At 39.0% G+C, this 8,554-nt stretch overlaps 1 non-coding gene across 1 annotated transcript; it reads left to right on the top strand.

Moving 5' to 3' along the window:
• The first annotated feature begins 2,703 nt into the window (after positions 1-2,703).
• On the top strand, positions 2,704-2,810 carry LOC141722216 (small nucleolar RNA R71). Its single transcript, XR_012575238.1, has one exon. It is a non-coding gene; the product is annotated as a small nucleolar RNA R71 (small nucleolar RNA).
• Positions 2,811-8,554: the final 5,744 nt, after the last annotated feature.

The raw sequence follows: 8,554 nt of genomic DNA, 5'->3' as shown, positions 1-8,554 counted from the left end.
AACAATGCATTCCCTTAACAGAAATTGGTAGAGGAAGATTTTTGATGACCCCCACCTTGGCTTTGTCCACCTCAAGACCCTTACTAGAAACCTTGTGACCAAGAATGATGCCTTGGCACACCATAAAATGACATTTCTCCCAATTAAGAACCAAATTGGTCTCAACGCACCTTTTCAGCACTAACCCAAGATTGTACAAGCATTCATCATAAGAATTTCCAAAGATCGAGAAATTGTCCATGAACACTTCAACATTATTTCCAATCATATCAGAGAAGATAGGCATCATGCATCTCTAAAAAGTGGTTGGTGCTCTATATAGCCCAAAAGAAACTCTCTTGAATGCAAAAGTACCAAAAGGACATGTGAATGTAGTCTTCTCTTGATCTTCTGGAGCGATCAAATCTGATTATAACCCGAATAGCCATCCAGAAGATAGTAGTAATCATGCCTAGCTAATCTATTAAATATCTGATCAATGAAAGGAAGAGGGAAGTGATCTTTCCTTGTAGCCCTGTTTAGCTTTCGATAATCCATGCAAACTCTCCACCCTATGACTATTTATATAGGAATAAGCTCGTTCTTCTCATTCACGACCACAATGATAGCACCTTTGTTTGGCACACACTGAATTGTCAGAAATATGATAGATGATCCCTGCATCTAACCACTTTAGGATTTCCTTCTTCACAACCTCTTTCATGATCGGATTTAGCCTTCTCTATTGCTCCACAGTAGGCTTGCTTCCTTCCTCTAGTAGAATTTTGTGCATACAATAAGAAGGGCTGATTCCCTTGATATCTGCTATAGTCCAACCAATTGCCGAGTTGAATTCTCTAAGAATTCTCAAAAGCTTTTCTTCATCGCTACCTGAAAGGTCACATGCAATAATAACAGGCAAAGTAGATGGATCACCTAAAAATGCATACCTCAAATGTTCAGGTAAAGGCTTAAGCTCAAGATTAGGAGATTCCTCAATAGATGGCTTGAGGCGCTTTGGAGAACAACTTTTCAGCTCCTCCAACCCAAGAGATTCAAAAGGCACATCCTTCTTTCGCTTCCAGGGAGACGCATTCAAATATTGCAAATGTTAATCACCTTCATCATCTTCACTATCGGAATTCCCCAAAAAGGCCTTTTCAAAGGCATTAAACCTTAGCAATCGATCAAGTTCTGAAGTAACCACAAAATCGACCATCTCCACCTTTAAACACTCCTCATTTTCTGTAAGGAATTTCATTGCATTGAACACATTAAAAGTTACATCCTGATCCAGTATTCGCATGATGAGCTCACCCTTCTACACATCTATCAAGGTTCGGCCAGTACCAAGAAAGGTCTTCCCAAGATTATGGGAATCTTCTTATCCTCCTCAAAATCAAGAATTACAAAATCAGCAGGAAAGATGAGTTTACACACCTTGACCAAGACATCCTCCACAATACCTCATGAATATGTAATAGAATGGTCGGCCAACTGCAAAGTCATTTAAGTAGGTTTTGGATCAGGTAAGTCCAACTTCTTGAAGATTGACAAAGGCATCAGATTGATGCTAGCTCCCAAGTCACATAAACATTTGTCAAATGACACTTTTCCAATGATGCAAGGAATAGTGAAGCTTCCAGGATTTTTAAGCTTCAGAGGCAACTTCTGTTGCAGCACATCACTGCATTCCTCCGTGAGAGCAACAGTCTCTAATTCATCAAGCTTCACTTTCCTAGAGAGAATACCTTTCATGAACTTCGCGTAACTAGGAATTTGTTCAAGAGCTTTAGCGAAAGGTATGTTGATGTGACGTTTCTTAAACACCTCCAAAAACTTCTCAAACTGTTTATCCAGCTTTTTCTTCTGCAGCCTCTTAGGAAAGGGAGATGGATGATAGATCTGTTTCTCCCCTGTATTACCCTCAGGAGGAGTGTGCTCAACAGTAGTCTTCCTTAGTTCCACTTCTGCTTCCTTAACATGCTCCTTAGCTTCCTTCTTGCCCGGTACTTCAGTGTCGCTAGGAAGCGTGCCAGGTTGACGATTCAGTAATGCATTAGCAATCTTCCCAATATGATTATCCAAGGTCTTCATAGAAACATTTTGGCTCTTACACATGAGCCTCAACTCCTCCAATTCAGATTTTTCATTAGCTTGAGGTAACTGCTGAAGTTGAAGTTGTTGCCTAGGGGAATATTACGGTTGTTGAAAACCAGTAGGGTTATACTGCTTTGCTGTGTATGGCTGATAAGGTTGTTGCACCGTATTCTGATTGTTGTTCCAGCTGAAATTAAGATAATTGCGGTTGTTGGGATGATTAGTGGCTGGAACTTGCTGGTGTGATCTCTAAAAGTTGCTCACAAATTGAGCTGATTCGCTAGAAATAGCACACTGCTCAATTTCATGTGCCCCCGCACAAAGCTCACAAACACTAGTGATTTAATTAACTCCATAATTAGCCAAAGAGTCCACTTTCATCGTTAAAGCTTGAAGTTGAGCAGTTATAGCAATAGTTGTATCCACTTCCAGAATTCCCGCTACCTTGCCTTGCAACATTCTTTGCATTGGATTCTGGTATTCATTAGTTGCCATTAGCTCAATTAACGCATAAGCTTCATTATAGTTTTGGCCCATAAGGCTCCACCAGATGCTGCATCGAGCATAGGTCTAGACTGTGTGCCTAAACCATTATAGAAACAGTTTATAATCATCCAATCAGGCTTGCCATGGTGTGGGCACTTCCTTAGCATCTCCTTGTAGTGATCCCAAGCCTCACACAGAGATTCTCCAGATTGCTACGCAAACTGAGTAAGAGCATTCCTGATTGCAGCAGTCTTCGCCATAGAAAAGAATTTAGTGAGAAACTTTTGAGCAAGATCCTCCCATTTGGTGATAGAACCTGGTGGTAGAGAATGTAACCAACACTTTTCTTTATCCCTCAGAGAGAATGGGAAAATTCGCAGCTTGATAGCATCTTCAGTCACATCGTTGAACTTGAAAGTGTCACAGATCTCGATGAAATCCCTGATGTGCATGTTGGGCTCTTCTGTAGGAGAACCCCCAAACTGAATTGAGTTATGTATCATCTGAATCATGCTCGACTTGATCTCAAAGGTGTTAGCCGAGATGGCTGGTCTGATGATGCTTGACTGAATATCATTGATCTTAGGCTATATATAGTCCATCAAAGCCTTCGTAATTTCTGCTTGATCTCCCATCACTACTAAGGCTTGTCCTCAACTTTCTCTTCTTCCACTACTTTCTCTTCGTCCTCAAAAAATTCCCTTCGAACCACTACAACTTCCTCCTCAGCTTGATCCAGAGTTCTCTTATGAGCCCACGAACGCGTATGCATACACGCTCGTTAGAGTACCAGAAACACGACAAGGAAAAGAGTAGGTTAGTAACAATGTCCGAGTCAATGAACTTTAATGATCACTGATGACAAACACATAAACTAAAAGTTAACACCGAGTCCCCGGTAGCGGCGCCAGAAACTTGTTAGGGCTAAAACACGCACTAATAATTCACGCAAGTATACGCGTTCGCAAGTAATATAGATTTCTTTCTAGTTCATTCCCACAGAGACTGGTTTAGGTCAACTTTGTGATTTATGCACTTATGCAACAATGATATGGTTATTATTCAATACTAAGACGAATAACAATTTGGATTTGATTAAACTAAGATTAACTAATAAAAGTTTATACTAAATAACATTAACTAAGAGATTAAAGAGATTTGAATACTATCTAAAATAAACATAAGATTCTAACTTCATTAAATACTTCATTCAATAGCCTTATTTTTCTTAACCTTAGCATACAATGGTGATGACACTAATCAGATAAAACAAAATTGATAAACTCCAACTTTCATTGCACGAATAACATACTGCCAGACATCCACAAAAGAGATAGAAGCTGAATAGACACCAATTATATTGAGATCCTATATATCTATAGAATTTGACAACATAATGGTTTAATGCACAAGTTATCTATCTTGACTATACAGGGAAAGTAATATGGCTAAAATTACCTATGAATCATGCATAACAATAACACATGAACCTATGCTAGCATGGCAAGTTCTAAATCCTTAAATTTACTGTCGCTTCATTAAAGATTAACACGCTATCTTATAAGTTCGCGATGCTCATAAGACGAATAAGCACAACCAATACTAGGCTATCATACAATCACCATAAACTAAGGCATCAAAACAAATTAACTAATAAAATCCATAAATAAATTCGCTAGAACCCCACGATAACGATTAGCCCATAATCGGACTCATCATCAACGTGGGTTCTGATGAAAGCATGGTATAATAAACGTAGTCTTTATATAGAATAAATAATAAACCAAGTACAAAACAAGAGTATAGGTTCACGAATAAGAAAACTAGCATCCAAAGTTACAACTTAAAACAAAGAATTCTGCCATCCCAAACTGGCGCGGGCGCGCGCTTGACCAGCGCGAGGGCGCTGAGTTTCTGCTTTTTGGGCGCGGGCGCGCGCTACTTTAACGCCGGTGTGTCGTCCTTCTGGATAAAATTCTGATTTCTTTTCTTCTTGCTGGATTGAGTTGGCCTTTTCACGAGCCTTTATTCTAGACACCATCCTAACACCATATTAGCATCAAATCAATGCCAATTCACCTGTATTCCTAATAAATGCCTGAAATGCAAAAATACTACAAAATACGTTAAAAACACCAACAATTTGAGTACAAAAATACCAATTCAAAGATTTATGGAGCGTCATAAAGTGTCATAAATACCACTCAACACGCGCAGCCATGTCAGGATGGCAGAAGTATAACGCGCCCGCGCTGGTGAAGCGCGCGCCCGCGCCGGGTCGGGAATTCAGAATCCTGATTCTCTTGTGATTTTGATTCGTTAGACTTCTAATCTGCATGGGCTGCTATATATACATAACTTATGATCATTTTTCATAACTTAAATGGTATCAAGTTAGCACCAAACTTAATGCCAGAAATCTCAATCTCATAATTCGTACATACTTGGTTAACAGATACACGCTTTTGATTTGCTAATTCTACCATCATAATATCACTTAATAATTTAACTGAACAATTCAACTTATCAACAAAATCTTGAGAAATAAATGATCGAGTTGCTTCCGAATCTACTAGCACTTAAGCATATTAAGAATTCATAGTTAGCGTACCTGCCACAACATTAATGTCCATAATACCATCCTTCACAGAAATGTCATAAACTCTAACTCTGGGAGGTTCGTTCACTATGGGAGTAGCCCCTATGATTCCCAACGCATTATTGACTAGAACTGGTATCTTGTAATCCCTTGCTATATGTCCTGGTTTCCCACACTTGAAACATGTGAACCCAATTGCTGGAGCTTTGCCTGCCTAATTCCTGGTAGGTTGATCCTTGTTGGCTGGCTCTCTGGCTGGCTGATTACGGCACTCCCTTGAATAGGGCCCCCTCTGGTTGCATCTATTGCAGACCATATTCAATTTGCTGTAAATTCCTCCATGTTTCTTTTCGCATACCTGGCATTCTGGTAAAGCTGGCCTCTGCTGGTTTGCTGATTACCAGTGGCTGGATGATTGCCTTGTCCTCAATCTCTTGCATTATGCCTTCTTAAATTAAGATTCCTTCATGGCTGAAACTTGCCTTTCCTCTGATTAAAATTTGGAAAATTCCCTTCTTGGAACTATCTTTCATTCCCCTCAAACTTCCTCTTCCTACTGTCCTTCTCCTTCTGTGATATTTCACTTTCCGTCTCCGTAATCATAGCCTTCTACACAACTCCTGCATATGTATCCCAACTCAAATATGGCCACTTTCCCTCGGATCCATGGCTTAAGACCTTGCTGAAATCTTTTAGCTTTCTTCCTATCAGTGTCCATATATGATGGTATAAACCTAGATAATTCCTCAAACTTACTTTCGTAACCTGCTACTGATATATTCCCCTACTTTAACTCCAGAAACTTCAATTCCATTTGATCTTGAACAACCTGAGGGAAATACTTCTCTAAAAACAACTCCTTGAATTTATCTCATGCAACATCATCTGTACCTTCAATGTATTAACAGTTTCCCACCAGTAGGTGGGTTCATTTTTTAGATAGTAACTCACAAACTCAATTTTCTATTCCTCTCTTACCATGACTAAGGCAAATGCCTTCTCAATTTCCTTCAATAAAACTCTTGCCTCAATAGGATCTACAGAACCTTTAAACTCCGGTGGATTCACTGCCTAAAAAGTCTTAAAGGTTACCCGAGGATTGTTCTGCCTCTATTGTTGTTGAGTCAGGTGGACTGTTTGTTGGGCCAAGATCTGAAGAATCTGGGCTACTGTTGGGTATATGGGACCTGGATTTGCATTTCAGTTATGGTTGTCTTGGTTGTTGTTGTTGGTTTCTTCATTCTGGTTGGTAGGACGGGTATTTCTTCTGGGAGGCATTTTCTGTAAAGAATTAAACAACTTATTTAGCCTTTAAAATAAATCATTTTCATGAATAGTTTTTGTAAAACGGAAATATCTCTTTTTGAAAATATTTTCAATTGTTAAACTAAGTAAATTACATGCTTCTTTATAGAATGTAAATAGTTAAGGGAAAATGGTACATATTATCACAAGAGTTTCTAACTGGTGTAGTAAGTAAGATAAAACAACTACAGTATTAACAATGCTGGAAAGGAAAGGTACTGATATATAAATATATATATATATATCAAAGTTTGGTAGTACAAGCGTGAAAACGTTTCAGCAAAATCAAAGGTACAACAAGCCTATCCATTATTTAGTAATTCTAGTTTATTTATATATCCAAAAAAATTCGTTGATCAATGTCTTATCATCAAAAGTCTAATGATACACATTACACACTATTATACATATGGCAACTGTCAGATTATTTTTTTCATCTAGCTCCAAGAAAACTCTGGTCCACCAAACCTCGCAAGATCCTCTAACACTTCTCTGGCCCACCTCATAAGAGCATCTGGGGCCGCATACTCGCAAGTAGCTCCATCAAGTCTAGCCTCAAGTATTCTCTGGGTCACACGAATCTCATCTCGAAGCTCCCTTACAATCCTGTCAACATATGTAGTCTTTATAATATGTTGTAGCTCCTGAATATGTGCCAACATGGCCTCTCGTTCCAAAAGAAGAGCCTCATACTTCTGGTATGGAACAGGGTGTGGATTAAACTGAAAAGATGCACCCGCAACTGAATGTCCGGTAGAGTCATAATGGGCAGGTGTGGGTCCTCGAATAGGTGGTCTCATACCAGGAGGTGGAATAGCTTGCAGTGGTACACCCGTCACAACAGGTATTATAGCTGACACTGGTGGAAGAGCAGGACGTGGATCAGATGCCGGTCTTCCGACTAAAGGCTCCCAATGATCAGATGATATCAGGATAAAGGAATCTGCCATCGCCGCTATCTGAAAAATTACGCTACTAAATAAGAATCTTGAATCTCATCACGAATCATGCCAAAACCTACCAGTCACACTCAACCTCTTAACATTTTTTTTCTATTTCTTAATCCTAATCTTAACCCTCTACCCATTCCCCCACAATCTAGGCTTGTGGCAGTGACTTTTAAACCTGGCTCTGATACCAAACCTGTGGCGCCCTCCAAACCAAGGTCAGAAGTTTGGGGTCCACAGCACACACACACATTATATTAACCTGTTTATGAAAATAATATATGCAACGACCCTACGTACCATAACCACGGACCGCGGCAGTTTAAAGTATGCCCACAAACCACAACCTTATTCATATTACAACGTACCAAATCCCAATTTATTTATCTTACAACTGAAAGTAAAACAGTCTTACATACTTTCAACACCAACTATGACAAACATCTTCTATTAGTTTATTCTATTTCACCTGGAAACCTAGCTCGCACACTTGTCTGGGGATCCTCGCTAGCACCAATTTCCTTTTTAACCGAAAAATAATATAAACATATTTGCAAGAGTGAGCTAACTAGCTCAGCAAGGCATAGTGACAACACTGAGATTAAACAATGATCAATTGAAATGATATAACGAATCAGGTGTCCCGATACGCAATGATTAAAATTGGATATTCTCTTTTATTTTAAAAACCAAGGTTAGGCTGCTGATCAGTCACACACTAACCCCAAGCAAAGCTCACGGCTTTGCTCTTTATACCGGATCCAAGGCACACATTGGCCTAATATGACCATGAATCTGGTCCACATTTAAAAACAATCCAGTTCTATAATATAAACAGGATAAACAACATGAATCAATAAACTGAATCATGAACAATATTTATCTCAAAGTATATGGTGATTCATAATACCGTGAAGGTATAACAATATAAATATGAAGATTGGTTATCAGCGGGGGAAAGAATCAGAAAGTAGAAGACCAAAGGTTTAATGGTTACAAGGGTTGGTCTTCTGTTATACAAGGCATGAATATTCGTATGATAAGCAATTCTATATCAAGGATCAGTATGTGGTATATATTTATTTGTGGAGTAGTATCGTATATGTGTGGTTCGTATATGAGAATTCAACAACCAATG

The sequence above is a fragment of the Apium graveolens genome, chromosome 4, assembly GCF_009905375.1.
Source record: "Apium graveolens cultivar Ventura chromosome 4, ASM990537v1, whole genome shotgun sequence".
Lineage (NCBI taxonomy): Eukaryota > Viridiplantae > Streptophyta > Magnoliopsida > Apiales > Apiaceae > Apium > Apium graveolens.
The sequence above is the reverse complement of the archived record's forward strand: the minus strand, read 5'-3'. Positions and strand labels throughout refer to the sequence as shown.